The sequence below is a fragment of the Protopterus annectens genome, chromosome 11.part0 (genome assembly GCF_019279795.1).
Source record: "Protopterus annectens isolate FY-2018-M chromosome 11.part0, PAN1.0, whole genome shotgun sequence".
Classification (NCBI taxonomy): domain Eukaryota; kingdom Metazoa; phylum Chordata; order Ceratodontiformes; family Protopteridae; genus Protopterus; species Protopterus annectens.
Genome location: NC_056745.1, coordinates 1460212014 through 1460228415, shown reverse-complemented (window position 1 = coordinate 1460228415; position 16402 = coordinate 1460212014). Strand labels below are relative to the sequence as shown.

The following is a 16402-nucleotide window of genomic DNA, read 5'->3' as shown; positions in this document are numbered from 1 at the left end:
TTTCTCCCGAGACATCAACTGAAAAGTAGACCTAGAACCTAAGAACCTAAAGAATATTACCACTATAAAAACAGTTTGTGCTGAAGAGTTTGCCATTTATACTTCTTTCATAACTCCTATGGTTCCAGAGGTATTAATATTTGTTTGAAATGTAAGGACATAATTTGATTGTGTGCAAAGGCTTAGGCTCCACCCACTGGAAGTTACAGTGCAAACTTCCTGAGCTCCATTGGAGTGAATGAGTTAAAATATTAGGGTTGTTCAATACTGGTTGGGCAAAAATAGCCATTTGGAACAAGTTAATGTCACAAAACATACTTTGAAATGTTTTGGTTAACAGTACCAAAATAATGTGTACTTGTATTCAAGATGCAAAGTATATCAAATGATTGTACTGTATTACTGGTATACATTTTGTCCATATTGTACACTAAGCTGGAAGCTAGGCATTGTTAATAGAGTTACGTTAAAAAGAGAATTAAAAAGTTATGAGAATCTTGTAATCGAACCATACCAGTGAATATATGAAAGTTTCAAACCATGACACCCATTATAAAGTATCTTAATTGATTTAAAGAACCAAAGTTTGAAACTGTATTATGTACAGGTGAAAAATGTTATTTTAGTAGTGGCTGGCATGACAAATGTACGAAAAAGGAAAATTTGGTAAAAGCATTCATTTTAATTTATGCAACTATAGAAAACATGGAAAATTTTTAAGTTTTCCATCTTGCTAATTCTTGATAATGACAATGTTTAATATTGTAGTCTTATAGTTAAATAATTTTGAGAAAATGTAATTCCTAACTATTTTAGTAAGGTAGATTGTTTAACACCCATATGTATATAAATAGGTATCACAGGAAATATAATCATTTTGTTAATATTAAAGAAGAAATTTGAGTAAGTAGAAAATATGCTAGTAACAGTTCATATTTTTGGAATATCACTCCAAGGGTTTTGAAACTAGATGTTGATGTCAATAAAACTAGCAAATTGAAAATATATACTATTAAAGTTAACAAAATAAATAGAAGATGAAAACAGACACTGAACTAAGGGTTCGTTTTTTTCATTGCTTGTCAGTGAATGCGGCTCATAGAAATTGGTTGAAAATGTTGACAAAGATTGTACATCTGTACAATATATTACATTAAGTATTGCTGACGTGACCTCACTGTATATGGTGTATATGGTTATACCACTTGATAATGTAGATGTTATACAGTATTATTTTTAAACACCTTTATTAAATTCACATTGTATTAATGATATGGGTACATACACAGTTATAGAAAACAAACCATTGTAAACATTCTTCACTAGTTTCCTGTATTGTGCACACAGGTAAGTTTTCCTTTTTAACAATTGTTGTTTCACTTCAGTGTTACATAATTTGCTCAACTCCTGCTTTGTCTCAATTTTCACTCCTCCTGAACATGCGTTATTGTACTAATTCCATTTATTTCTATGTAATTTGATCTTTCCTTTTCTGAAGATCTCACCTCCAATTGTCTTCATCTCCTTCACAGTATCCAATACTTCAGTTATGCTCAGCTTAGGTTTTGAAGTCCTTTTCTAGTAATTGCTTTTTGTCAGTAATTATCATTAAACTCTATAGGGCCTTACAGTGTGCCGTCAGCACAAATCCTGCATCCAAGCTCAACGCAATAATTTCCTTAGTCATTTGTTCCCCAAGCATTTCTAGCAAAGTATGTTATACATAATTTTTAAATGCTACCAACCACTTACATTCCCTAAAACATCTTCTTAAGTTTCTGTCTCTTTCTCATCACACCTCCAACATCTGCTACCTACCTCAGGAAAAATTCTCTGAAGTCTGCTTGTGGTATAAAAGTACCTATGCAAACACTTCCTTGCAAAGATTCTAACCCTTCTGGATTTTGTTGCATGCTCCGAAACCGTACAGATGTCTCCCCACTGATATTTTACTCCTCCTTTTCAGTCTTTTGTAATCTTCACTTCACTGATTGTTTTTTATAGTTATCAAGCAATATTTTATATGCTGTACTAACCCAATCTTCACTTCACTGATTGTTTTTTATAGTTATCAAGCAATATTTTATATGCGGTACTAACTACGTTTTTAAGCAGCATCTTCTTTGCTAGACTTAACTAAAATCTCAGTTGGAATTGGTCTTTCACTTAGCACTCCCCTTTCTTTTTCTGTTTGCTTATCAGTCAGTAGTAGGGAAGGCTGTGAAAACCCTACAGGCCAAACTTGCGCTTGGCCTCATCCCGCTCTTTCCCCTTTCCTCCATAGTTATTTGCTGCCAAGCACATGGTTCCTGTGTTAGTTTTCTCCAATAAATTGCAACCTCCTCTAGCCTAGTTAATATACACCATATTTTTCAGATTATGGTAATCTGATAAAGCTGTTGTTCTTGGTGGATAAAAGTGCTTATTGTTTTTATAAGAAAGTGCCCACCTGTTTTTTTTTTTTTTTTTTGTCTTAAATATACCTTAATACTTTATCTTATTATATGCCAATAGATATGGGTATTGCTGAACTGATTCATGTGTGGGTACATAGTTTACTGCTACAGCCTTTGTTTTAATTTTGTTTATTTTATATCCTAGAAAGACTTGAAACTGTTTCAAAATGTTCCACAACAATAGTATGTTTTCTGGATTTATCAAGAAGAAATTAACATCATCTGTGAATAAAGCTAACTTTTCTTGATTACTATACCAACTATATCAATGAATTTGTGTTTTTCTTGTTTTCTTTGCCAATGGCCCTTAATATAAAGCAAATAAATAAATTAAATTCTAGTAAACATGAATACCCAGTTAGACAAGTGCCCTCGTAAGCTTCATGAATTACTTATTTGCTGTTGTGCCCTATATTTGTTTATTCATTTATTTGACATGGTCATCTGATTGATAATTTAATACCTCTTGTCATCGGAGTCCAGTGTAAGGAAAGCTCCATGTGTTACAAAAAAGTACAGTTTACTCCATCTGCATTTGTTACTATGCCAGTACAATTTACAGAAAAAAATGAGAAGTACAGTTTACAGAATAAAGTTACTTGTGCAGATAATCCTTAGAAAAGAATAAAGGGCATCCAGTGGGTCTGACTTGTAGGACTTATGTAGTTCAGATGTCAACGGGTCTGACTTGTAGGAGTTACGTAGTTCAGATGTCAGCATGTCTGACTTGTAGGAGTTATGTAGTTCAGATGTCAGAATGTCTGACTTGTAGGAGTTATGTAGTTAGATGTCAGCATGTCTGACTTGTAGCAGTTATGTAGTTCAGATGTCAACGGGTCTGACTTGTAGGAGTTGTGTAGTTCAGATGTCAGCATGTCTGACTTGTAGGAGTTATGTAGTTAGATGTCAGCATGTCTGACTTGTAGCAGTTATGTAGTTCAGATGTCAACGGGTCTGACTTGTAGGAGTTACGTAGTTCAGATGTCAGCGGGTCTGACTTGTAGGAGTTGTGTATTTCAGATGTCAGCAGGTCTGACTTGTAGGAGTTATGTAGTTCAGATGTCAGCGGGTCTGACTTGTAGGAGTTGTGTAGTGCAGATGTCAGCGGGTCTGACTTGTAGGAGTTGTGTAGTTCAGATGTCAGCGGGTCTGACTTGTAGGAGTTACGTAGTTCAGATGTCAGCGGGTCTGACTTGTAGGAGTTGTGTATTTCAGATGTCAGCGGGTCTGACTTGTAGGAGTTATGTAGTTCAGATGTCAGCGGGTCTGACTTGTAGGAGTTGTGTAGTGCAGATGTCAGCGGGTCTGACTTGTAGGAGTTGTGTAGTTCAGATGTCAGCGGGTCTGACTTGTAGAAGTAGTTCAGATGATGTCTGGTAATTTTAAGCAGAAAATGAGATGAATTCTGAGCATCTGCAAGTTGTACAGTTTCTTTAGATGCCACTGCTCTGGTGTATTCATCTGTGCAATCCAAGGAATCTGTTGCATTCTTCTAACCATAAGTGCAATTTTATGCTGCATTTTGCACTTTTACAGTGCTTTTTTTTCTATATTGCTGATTTTTTTTAAAACTGTTCTTGTGGGTATGTTGCACTTTTTGTCTGCTGTAGCATAGATTAGATTCAGACCTGCTGAATCTGGTTCTGTTTGTTAAACTCTGCACTAAACCAGACTGTCTTTTGTTGAAATTGGCCCCCCTGCACCCTTGTTGTAGGAGAGTGCAGTTAGGACTCATCTGATTGAAGGTTGCTGGCACAGAGCTCAGTTTAGAGCTTTTTGTATTGGTTTAATTGTTTAATTCAGTTTGCTCACTGTTTTAACACAGCTCCACAGAGTTAGGCGACCAGCCACTACTCTGCTGCATTCATTTGTGCAATCCAACGAATCTGTTGTATTCTGCTAACAATAAGTACAATTTCATACTGTTTTACACTTTTAAACTGTAGTTTTGCTATATTGCTGATTTTTTAAAACTATTCTTGTTGATTTTTTGCACTTTGTTTGCTGTAGCATAGACTAGACTCAGACCTACTGAATCTGGTTCTGTTTGTTAAATTGAGCATTAAACCAGGCTATCTTTTGTTGGAGAGGGCCCCCTGCACCCTTGTGGCAGGAGAGTGTAGTTAGGACTCATCTGATTGAAGGTTGCTGGCACGGGGCTCAGTTTTGAGCCTTTTTATTGGTTACATTGTTTAATTCAGTTTGCTCACTTTTGCTACATAAGCCTGGCGTTTGCACTTGTTTTAACATAGCTCCACATTGTTAGGTAACCAGCCACTGCTCAACTGTAGTAATCTGTTTATGCATAGTGCACCTCCATACACCATCATGCACTAACACACAGTAGGGGTAACCATTGGTGGTTATAGATGCAAAAACTTCAGTAGATAAATTTTCCCTTAGTAGCTGCCTGTGGTCAGGCTGGGAAGTCCTTAAATTGCACGTAGCTGCTCAGTAAGCACCTCAGCTGTGCTTTTGTCTCTTAAGCAGTCTGAAAACCACCAAATCTACAATAGTCTTATACCATTTAGAGAACCCCCACTAGTATAGACCCTTTATAGTGCACCCCATTAGTACAAATCCCATTTAGAGCACCCAGTTATACGGCGCCCTTCCATTTTCTCTCTCCACTGTGAAAACAACATTTAACCTAGCAAAACACAAACCAGGAACAACAAATACAAACAATCCAAAAACTGATGGTGCTGAAGGCACCAGCAAGCCAGCAAGAAGTTTAAACATTTACTAGTAATGAGCCAACAAGATTAAGCGCTTTCATCAGTCTATAACCAAGACTTCATCAGAATCTAAAAATTCTAAAACTCTACAATATTTAAATAGTAAAAAATCATGCCCATCACATCAATTAACAGCAGAAGAAAAATTTTTAACCCTGTATTGTCAAGTACAAACAAAGGTAGATGTTAAAACATAAGGTGCAGGGTTTACACTTTGTATGATTTTAAACGCAGTACACTAATGACTGAGATACATTCATTAAGACCAGGGGGCACAAAAGCATTCGACTTTAGTTGCCACATCATTTCTCTGTATTCAATAAGATCTTCCCATGGCCCTCCCCTCATATTCTGGGGTACAAAATCCAATCCAAAAAATAAAAAAGACTGATCAGGATATGCTTCCACATGCTTATATAAAGAGTTTTTAACATTTCTTATTCCTTATATCTAGATTGTCCTCGTAAATATGCTCTTTAAATTTCCGTTTAGTTTTTCCCACATAAAAACACAAACATTGAACACATTTTGCCACATATACTAAATCTATTGAATTACAAGTGCAGTGGAATGAAGTAACCAACTTGTGGGTCCCTACCACTAGTGTGTTACCCTCAAAAATAAATTGACATTGTTTGCAGAGTCCACACTTGCAGGTTCCCCACCTCTTGGATGAAGTTGAAGCCAGTTTTTCACTGCCTTCCAACAGTTTTTTTCAAGTTCTTCCCTGTCCTACATACTATACATGGTCTATCACCAAGCTTCTCAAAATCTTTCCCATAACAAGAAAATATTTTCCAGTTTTTACATAGTATGTTACCAATTGCAACACCGTCCACAGTGTAAGTTGTGACAAATGCCTTGCCTTCGTTTCTAGTATTGTTACCTGCAGCAAATCTGTCATTAACATCCTCTAGTGGAACCCCCAAAAAGGGATAGGATGGTGCCTTCCAACCTTTTAGTACTGACCTCACTACGAATACTTACAATCAGTTGCAACGGATTCCCTCTTGCCTGGAACATGTCAAGAAGTTTGTTACGTTCTTGGTCAAACATATTGTCATCAGAAATCATTTTAGCCAGACGAATGAATTGCCAAGGGTGGCAGCTTGTGTAATACAAGAGGAAATTTGAATAGTGAGGTGTCCTATAAATGTTAGTAGTAAGCCTCTCCTTAACGTGGGAAAAACAGCACATACTGAGTAACCCAAAAATACAGGCATTAAAAATTTATGCCAGATTTTTGGATGACATTTTTTTAGCAGGGTAAATGAATGAAGAAGAAGCAACTGTTTGAATTCCACTACCTTGTTTTTGAAATTTACTTATTCCTATAGCACTGAAAGCATTAGTTACATAGATGGGCTAATAGCCAAAGATTATGTCAAGGAGAGGCTTACTACTAACATTTATAGGAAACCCCACTATTCAAATTCCCTCTTGATTTACACAAGCTGCCACCTTTGACATGTTAAGAAAGGGGCGGTAAAGGGACAATTTATTTGTCTGGTTTAGTTTCTGGTGTCATTCTAAGGGTATCCATTTCCTGTCAGACTGGGAATACATGGTTGATAGACCATGCTGCTTTGCCAGAGATGGTCTTTGCCTGTCACCTCTAGGCTTTTGGTTGTTGTCTAAAGCACTTGTCTCACCCGTAGTTTCTTTTTAAGGCAAGGTGTCAAGAACAAAATTTCTGATGTGAAAATATCACTCACAAATAAATTAAAAGTTACACTGCCAAACACTAGGAGTTTAAATCAGAAACTGCACTCTTTGGAAACACTCCTCTCCCTGGAAGATGTTGACATCTGTGCAGTCACAGAAACTTGATTCAGGACCACAGAGAGTACCCCAGCCTTGTAAGGCTACAATGCCTTCCACACTTACAGTCCTCAAAATGAACGTGTGAGAACCAAAGGAGGAGGAGGATCTATGTGCATCAAAGATACATGCACCTCTAGACTGGTTAGACAGGAAAACTCCATGGAGTTACTCCAAGTTCAACTAACTGTGGGGTAAGACACCCCCCCAAGGCATTGTTAGCTATAGGCCCCCTTCAATAAACCAAGATACCCACTCTGTTTAGTTGGTCCTAGTTGAGTCAATCAAATTACAACCAACCACCCTAGTCATGGGCAATTTTAAGTATCCCTCCATTGACTGTGAAACTTATACAAGTACCAACATGCTCGCACAAAGTGCCCTGGAACAAATAGTATGCAACCCCACAAGGGGCTCAAATGTTATCAACCTGGTCCTCATCATTATGGGTGATCACCGCATCACCACACGTATAGGACACTCACTAGTTAAATCTGATGACAAATCAGTCACAGTTGAAGTAGTTATAACAGCTGAACCATTCTTAGGTGAAATCAGGCTAAAAGATTTTACTACAGCTAACTATACCCTCCTAAGGGATGGAATAAATAAATTCCAAGCTCCTGTTCCCACAGAAGGCATTGACAACTTTGCTAAGGTATACACAAATGCCCTTTACAAATACTTACACAAATGTATTGACACATCTGTACCTGATAGGATTAAAACAAGATCCTCAAGAAAAAAACAAGCCTCCCTGGTGGACATCTAGCATTAATAAGTTATACAAAGCAAGGAAGAAGTTGCTGTCTAAAAATAAAAAAGAGAGGTCCCAGCACTGGAAGAACACCCTCCTCTGCTTGAACAAACAAATAAGACAACTTGTATAATCCTCTAAGGGCAACTTCGAAAAACATTTAGCAACCATACCCAAGGATAACCATAAGGCATTCTTCAGCTATGTCTGTAACCTAAAAGTTAGGACTCGGATGTGTGCTGAACTAACTGTGAATGGCATAGCAGACACTGATCCTGCGAAAATAGTTAACCTATTAGCGGACAGATTTGGCAAACATTTCATGCCCCTGTCCCCTCTAAACATTCCACACAGCATTCCCTGTACATCTCCCCCACCTTGCATCGTCAAAAAGCAAATCATTACTGCTGTCTTCAAGGCCAAAAACACAGCCGCTATGGGTCCGGGTGGCATACCAGGTTGCATTTTAAATGGTCTAAAACATGAGTTAGCAACTCCATTAGATGCTTTTTTCAACAACAGCCTGAGTACTGATTTTGTCCCTTCTGAATGGAAAACAGCAACCGTCATCCCCCTTCATAAAGGAGGTACAGCAACAGACCCTGGGAACTATAGACCCATAAGCTTAACCAGCCTTATCTGTAAGGCCATGGAATGAATCATCATGGACCTTATAAATAAGGATATGGTGACCTCCAAACCCTTGATCCAACACAGTTTGGGTTTGTCAAAGTCAGGTCATGCCTGTTAATCTTGGTGGACATCTTCAAAAATGTCATCAGAGCCATAGATGAAGGCATATCTGTGCATACAGCCAACTTTGACTTAGCTAAGGCCTTTGACACAATCCCACATTTGGCATTATTGATAAACTCTTCCAGTTGAATATCAGCCCCTATGTTGTCAGGTGGATTGCCAATTGGCTCACAGATAGATCACACTCAGTCAAAGTTAGGACTTTACCTCAACCAGCAGACCTGTCAGCAGTGAGATTCTACAGGTTCAGTGCTCACCCCCCTATTGTTTGGAATATATTTCTCAGAAGTTTAGGCCAAAACAGAGGGGCTATGACTGACTGACTAAGTTTGCTGATGAATGCAAATTGGGTCCAATCACTGAATCCTAAAAAGATGTCAATATACTTCAGGAGGTACTTAGACAAACCAATGATTGTTGCCAAAGCCATGGACTCAAACTCAGTGCTATGCATTATCATCGCCTTTGGTAAAACTGATATCCCTGCAGACTATCCTATAAATAATAATACCCTAAGTAACAACTCAGTAGTGAAAGACTTGGGAACACAATTTCACTGTAGCCCAAACTTTGACCACCATATGTCTGCTGTGGTAAGAAAGGCATTCTACTTCACACACCTCATTAACAAAGGTATTGCCTCAAGAACAAAACACTCCTGTACTCAACTCTCATCCGGCCAATAATTGAGTACAATTTGGTATGTACCTTACCAGGCACCTGTAGCAACTTGAGAGACTTCAGAGATTTCTAACCAAGTAAATTCAGGGTCTCCAGCACATGTCATACACTGACAGAGTGAAGTCGCTGTCACTGTACTCAGTAGTGTACAGACTACTGAGAGGAGACTTGTGCCTGGCCTACAGAGCAATCCGATCTAAACCTAATGGAAATGCTGCACATCTGCCAGTCAAATGGGACAAGGGTCACCTGCTCCAGGGACATTAACTTGGCCTGTGACATAAATGTGACTTGCTGGAGAGACAGATATGGCTCTCAGAGGTTGCCACTCTTCTAGAATAGGCTATCAGTTCACATGAAACAAAGCCTATTTATGACCCTGTTTAAGTGTAGCCTGGATAACTGGAAGGGAAGCCACAAATTCCTGCCGGGGATTTCACCTATGACCCTCTTAGATATGGGTAGTCATTGCTAACTAAGATCCTGAGTTTAGGCAAGATCCTTTATATTGGGTTTCTGTATTATTATAGTGGGTACACACGGCTAGGCTTTTAAAGGCCTTCAGGTCAATAGCCCAGTAATCACTTATGAACATTCAGTAAATTTTCCAAAGATAACCAATTTCTAACAGCAGGATTATTTAAGTCAGTAAAGTAGAATAGTGAAAGGTTGAGTTTTAATTAGTTTATTAAGGGGAATTCAGAAAAGTTCCCATAAGGTGTATGATGATGTTCAACTCGAGGTAACATTTTTGAATTCACAGGTAGGCCTACCATGGTGTTTTAACATGAAGGCATGCAGCAGTGCAGCCATGCTAGACACTAATGAGGCAGTCAGGGGGGGAAGGCATATTCTAATTAGTCTTTTGCTCCCCCCTTGTAACTGCCTGAGGCAAGCCATTTACTCAGCCAGTTGATTCAGGGAATTGCTCAGCTTCATAAAGTGTTATGGCTTCTGGCCACCCACATATTCATCAGTTGCAGTAGATTTAAGTGCTGGGAAGTCTAGTGAAAATGTAGTGTTGGGGGAAGTGTGAGTTTGTCTGACTGAGAAGAAGCAATAGGGAGATGAGTGATGGGTTGGGTGAGGTGTGTGTGTGTGTCTACATATGAATGCTATTGACTGGGGAGGGGGCTGTGTGCATGTATGTCTGCATGGAATTAGTGTGTGTATGTGCTCAAGTGTGGGTACAGTGGATTGGGGTGCCTGTCAGATTTCTGCACATCTCTAGACTAACAAGAAAAGCCTGCAACTTTAGGTTGGGGGGAGGGCCACTGGCCACCAAGGATAATTGCTCATGCTGTAACATCATTATAAACAATAGAGATGGAGGGTACACCAGGGATACTCTATATAGTTGCCTTAAAGCACTTCATTTAAAAAATAAAGAATGGTATAGGTGACCACTAGATGCAAGGGATACTGTCAAGTAACATGCCTTAAAGGGAGTCAAACCCTGTACCCTCACACACCCTACAGAAGATATTAGTCCTCTACACCATCACTAAACACCAGGGATTCCATGTAAAAAAAAAAAATAGATAAATAAGACTTAACAACAACAAAAAAAAGGCAATCCCAAAAAGGGCGAAGGTAAAAAAGATTCAAACCCGGTACCTTTGCCACAGTACAGCTCAGCATTAACCTACTGTGCTAAATGACAAGCTAGTGCAGTAGACTTTTTTAACAAATATTGAGGACTTATGGTATTACTGTACACCTACAACAGTTCATGACATACAAGGGGAGAGAGAGATAAGGATCAGTAGGCATACCTCTCAACCTCATCGTACAAGACAGGGCAAAAGCAGGGATGTAATTATGCCTCGAACAAATGCAGAAAAATGTTAGTGTAACAGCTTTTGTGCTACCATGGATTTACAGAAGAATATGAAGTGTAAAACTCTAATGTCTAAAATTAATGATGCACAAATCATCCATGGTTTATGAGGGTAGGAAAAAGGAAACACTGGTGACATTCTGAAAAATGGGGACAATGATGGCGTATGGGTATGTGGGTGTGTTTGCATGTATGTATTGTGTGTGGAAGAGTGAATGAGGGTGTCTTTACTTACACAACATAGCTGCTGCCACTGTTAACTACCACAGGAAGTGCTGGTCTGAACCCTCTATAGATAATGACATTTCACAGATGTGCAAGTTAGCCGTTAATGAGGTATTGTGGCTAATGCCTCTCTGAATTGTAAAATACCACAGTGGAGAAACAGGGCCTTTTTAACTCAGCCCTTAACATGAGAAGTGGGGTTCTTTCTGAATATCTAGATTGTGTCACAAGCAAAGGTAGCATTTACGAGCAACTCCATAGGTGAAATTTAGCACAAAACTGGCATAAAAAAGCCCAATACATTTTATTACGATCTTTATGACATACAGAACTCTACAATTATGTTACTGAAAAGTTAATGTGCGACTTTCATGCACACTAAAACTGTGCTTTAGTCAGTGCATGGTGGATAAGAAAATGTGGCACAGATTTGGTAAGGCCCACACATCTTGCCACCAAAAGTCAAGAACCCCACATAAGCACAGTGTGTTTGGAGACCATGCCCATAGTCATGAAGGCATACTTTATGGCAATGTTACCATGTTCATGAAGGAGGAAGGGCAGATATTTGGAAAAGGATAAGGAAGAGCCTAATTTGTGACACAGGTACCCCCAGATGTGAAGGTCAGCATAAACATTTTGACCTATTCTGGTGACTGCTAGAGATATTCTAGTGTCTCAGATGAACAGTAAAGGTGGCATCCAACGGCCTGCATCTTGTTCTGACTTTGACTCACAGTCAGGGCGGAGACAAAGTTGTACTTAATTTGCATGTGACCTGCGTTTTTATTTGATTGTTGTTTGTTGCCTGGTATGTATAATATAACATGGTCTAGCACTGCCTCCCACTGGCAAGTCTATGATTTTAACTGCAGTCTCATATGAGTTAGCAATACTCTGTTGCTTTTAGGCACTTGCCTTGAGAAAGCTTCACAAAGATGCCTGTGCTTTGGGCTTTAATGCATGATGATGTTTGTGCATTATTCATTTTGACAGGTATGTTCATCACCTTCTTTATCTTTAGTGCACAGTTAATCCATCTGCCCAGTCCTGTCTGCTATTTTCTGTTCAGAGCTGTAGAAGAACTTGTTTATAATATTCAGTCCAGACTCGTTTGCCCTCCCCTCATTTTCAGTCTCTTTGTTGTGCTGTTTTATGTTTCAAAGCAATAGAAATGTTCACATGTATATTGCTTGGCTGCTGTTGAGTGACTGAATTTGGATTAAATATTAAAACTTTTTAACACTTTTTAAGTTAGTGATAATTATATAAACATAAAACACCTGATATTGGCAATACAGTATATAAGAAGAATATAACAGGATTAAGTTATATAAAGAGTTCCATAACTTGCATCGTCTCCATGGAAGAACTCATTAAATCAGACAATGAAAAGACATGAAAGAAAATACTGTGAAATTTTTGGGGGTGGGGGGTGCTATATACCTGATGCCTGCTGGTCATCACTTAACACCCCCAATAAATCAGCCCATTCATTTCCCATCACTGAGACATGGGTTGCCCCGGAATGGTTACCATTAATCCATTCAGAAAGAGTGGTTCAGGCTTTTGTCCTTTTTCCTTTTTTAAAGCCCTTCCTCTACACCTGCCCAGCAACAATAAGCAGCAACATGGGGGGTGCAGTACACTACTCCTCACTCCTGAAAGGGGTAGATATCAGCAAAATGCCCTACTTTACCTAGAGAGGTAACCACATGGTGGTTTCACAAGTCTTTATCTGGGAAATATGGCCAACAAGCACTTGCCGTTGTTCCCCTGAAGATGGGTATGTCTGTCCTCCCCTGCCATCACCATCAGGTGATCAAGCCGCTAATAAAACTCAAGTCGAGTCAAACTGCAAACAAATTACTGAAAAACAACAAATAATAGGCAACAGTAATTCTTAAACTTTTATGGTTAGCACTTTCGTCAAGTATTCTTACACTCAACTTCATCAGACATTAGTTAAAAGAATGGTAGCCATATTTAAAACCAGATTCATAGTCACATGATCAGTCACCTCACATGACACCATGTCGCCTGATACACTTCTCATTTCTATAACACATGTACCTAAAAATTGCATAAACAATTGTGTAAACAGATTTAAGGGTGAGATTCATTACTATACCAGATTTCTGTACAATATTTTTTGATCTTTAAGGGAGAAGAAAGTATGTTTAAGGAATGTATGACATACTGCAACAACACAATGGATTTTCTGGTATCCACCCATGTATTCCATACTCAAAGAATAGCTTTTCTTGATGTTGAATTAAGGAAGGATAATGCCAACAAACAGTATTTAGCCAAAATATATCGGAAGAACACTTATTGTAACTCCTTCCTCCGTTACAGTAGTGCACACCCCCAACATCAATAAAGGTCCATAGTAAAGGGACAACTGGTCAGGACCACAAGAATGTGTACTGGGGTCACTGACTTTGAGGAGGAGTGTAGATTGTTATTGCAAATGTTCACAAACAGAGGATACCCTGTAGACATGTTGAGCAACCTATTTGAGGAAGTCCAAAATAAAAGGACAAATGGACATTTTAAAGCCATTTTAGATAACAGCAATCAGTGGATGAGTACTGATGATAGGGTACCTGTTGGAGGTGAAAGCAACCTAAGGGTCGATTATAGGTAGTCCTTCATTAATACGATTAGGTCAGATGGTGAAAACATTGCAAAACAAAAAGGTCGTTGCTCTGCCAAATCCAGCTAAACGTAAAGGACAATCCGAAAATATATTAAATAACGTAGCTGGATGCTGCTTGTTGTTAAAAACAATTTATTCCATAAAACCAAAACACAATAACGAATGAGCGCTTTCGGGTTGTATACCCTTCATCAGATCATCTGATGAAGGGTATACAACCCGAAAGCGCTCATTCGTTATTGTGTTTTGGTTTTACGGAATAAATTGTTTTTAACAACAAGCAGCATCCAGCTACGTTATTTAATATATGGTGAAAACATTAGACAGATTTTGCAAAAGAATTGGAATATTTTCCAAATAGACAAATAATTTATTAAATTTGGACCTGCACCAAATGTAGTTTATAGGAGGGGGATTAATTTGAAAAACCTCTTGGAACTGCCACCCCCAAAGATGACACGTATTCCAGGTATGTACAAATGTGAAGCCTGCTCTTATTGCAGGTTTATGCAAACAGGTAACCGATTTAACATCTTGGATGAAAAATTCACTTGCAAGGGCAGATTTAATTACAACTCCACTACGGTTGTTTACCTTGCTTCTTGCCAGTCTTGTACGGGTTTTTACATCGGCAAGACTGAGTGTAAACTAAGGGAAAGAGTGTACAAGCATATTTACCACATTAGGAAAGCTAAAACAGACAACGCTCTCGCAAAACATGTGGCAGTAAACCCTGGTCATTCCTTCACATTCAGGGTGATCGACCAAATTGAATTTGACATCAGGGGTGGTCCATTAGGATTAAAACTTGAGGTGAAGGAGCTGATTTGGCAGCTTAGAACCAGGGCCTATGTGACACCAGGGTTGACCGACGTATGCTCTTTGGTGTGTGTCTTGAAACTGAGGAGTTTAAAACATTAACACAAGGCTAATACTCAGGTGAATAGGCATATAATTTGGGGCACTTTTTGTGTTTGTTATATACAGATAACTCCCCCCCCCCCCCATGCACAAGTACATGTATTTATGACATTCAACTGAAATTTATTCAGGTTGATTAGTGACATGTAACAATTTTTATGTACATAATAATAAATATTGTTTTTTGGATGTTTTAGCTGGTTTTTCATGTATATTTATGTATTCTTTGTATATGTACATATGAATTTGAGTATTAAGTCAAAAGGAAAGTGTATATACATTTTTTACACAATTGTTTATGCAGTTTTTAGGTACATGTGTTATAGAAATGAGAATTGTATCAGGTAACATGGTGTCATGCGAGGGTGACTGATCATGTGACTATGAATCTGGTTTTAATTTTGGCTACCATTCTTTTAACTAATGTCTGATGAAGTTGAGTGTAAGAATACTTGACGAAAGTGCCAACCATAAAAGTTTAAGAATTACTGTTGCCTGCCTATTTTTTGTTGTTTTTCAGTAGTTTTTTTGCAGTTTGACTCTATGCTGGTTTCTTTATGGGTATGGCAACTGGTGAGTCTTTAACAATCCGAGCGGTTCACTGTCCCCCTTTGGAAAAAAGAACAACCAGGGGGCTGGAGGAGCTGAAATAAGTCGGTTAATGGTTTTTATCAATAACCTAACTGAAAAAGTGGATGATTTGACTGACCTTGTGAACAGCGAATGGATCCCTAACAACCGGGAGCAGGTTACAGTACAGTGTAACACTTTGAACCAGGCTGGTTTGACCTCACCAGCCAGTTCAACAGTTACAATGTCACCTCGAGGGAATATTGGGAATCCAAATGCGATTACTCTTACTAATTCAACATCTTTAGTACTTAGTGACTGGCTGCAACCAGGCATTGGTGTACAGAACGAGGTTAGCCAAGCTGATTTTAGTACCAGCTCTTCCAACAATAACATCAGCATCGTGGACAACCTCAAGAATTTGAATTTATAAGTCTTTCAAGTTAAAGATGTTACAACTCGAAATTTCCTATTTTAAGGAATGCATCAAGCGGTGCCAGGTGCCGAAAGGGCTTCGTACCTGGCATTATCTGACAGGGCTGATTTCCAATTCAGCCTCCCACGTTGAGCTCTTGAAACTGTACAATCAACAAGGGCTCATATTTCTGGAGGAGCTGGTTAAGCACCACCAATTCATGGCAGACGCTCTAATGAAGGAGATCAAGGATGTGGATAATGCTACCAGGACGGACCTTCATTTCCCCCGGTACCAATTCAATTACCAGAGAGTTTTCGATAGTATCGACAAGGGAATGGAGAAACTAAAATCTTTTAAAATCAAAAAATTGAAGCGAGATGAGGACGAGTACAAAAGAGGGATGGCTTATCCAGAACATCCCCCTTCACAGCATTGGAATGCTCGAGCGGAAAGGAATAATAATTTTCTGAACACCCAGGCTAACAGTGACAACAAACCATCCAATATAGGAGAGAACAACCACTTCTTCTGTTTAGACCAACAGGACATGGTTGGTG

The 16402-nt window shown here is 38.7% G+C and overlaps 1 protein-coding gene across 1 annotated transcript in view; it reads left to right on the top strand.

Annotated features, from left to right (window-relative positions):
• The window catches only part of CADPS2 (calcium dependent secretion activator 2), a 5163308-nt gene that overhangs the window by 783064 nt on the left and 4363842 nt on the right, over window positions 1-16402 (top strand). The gene's annotated exons all lie outside the window — the stretch shown is intronic.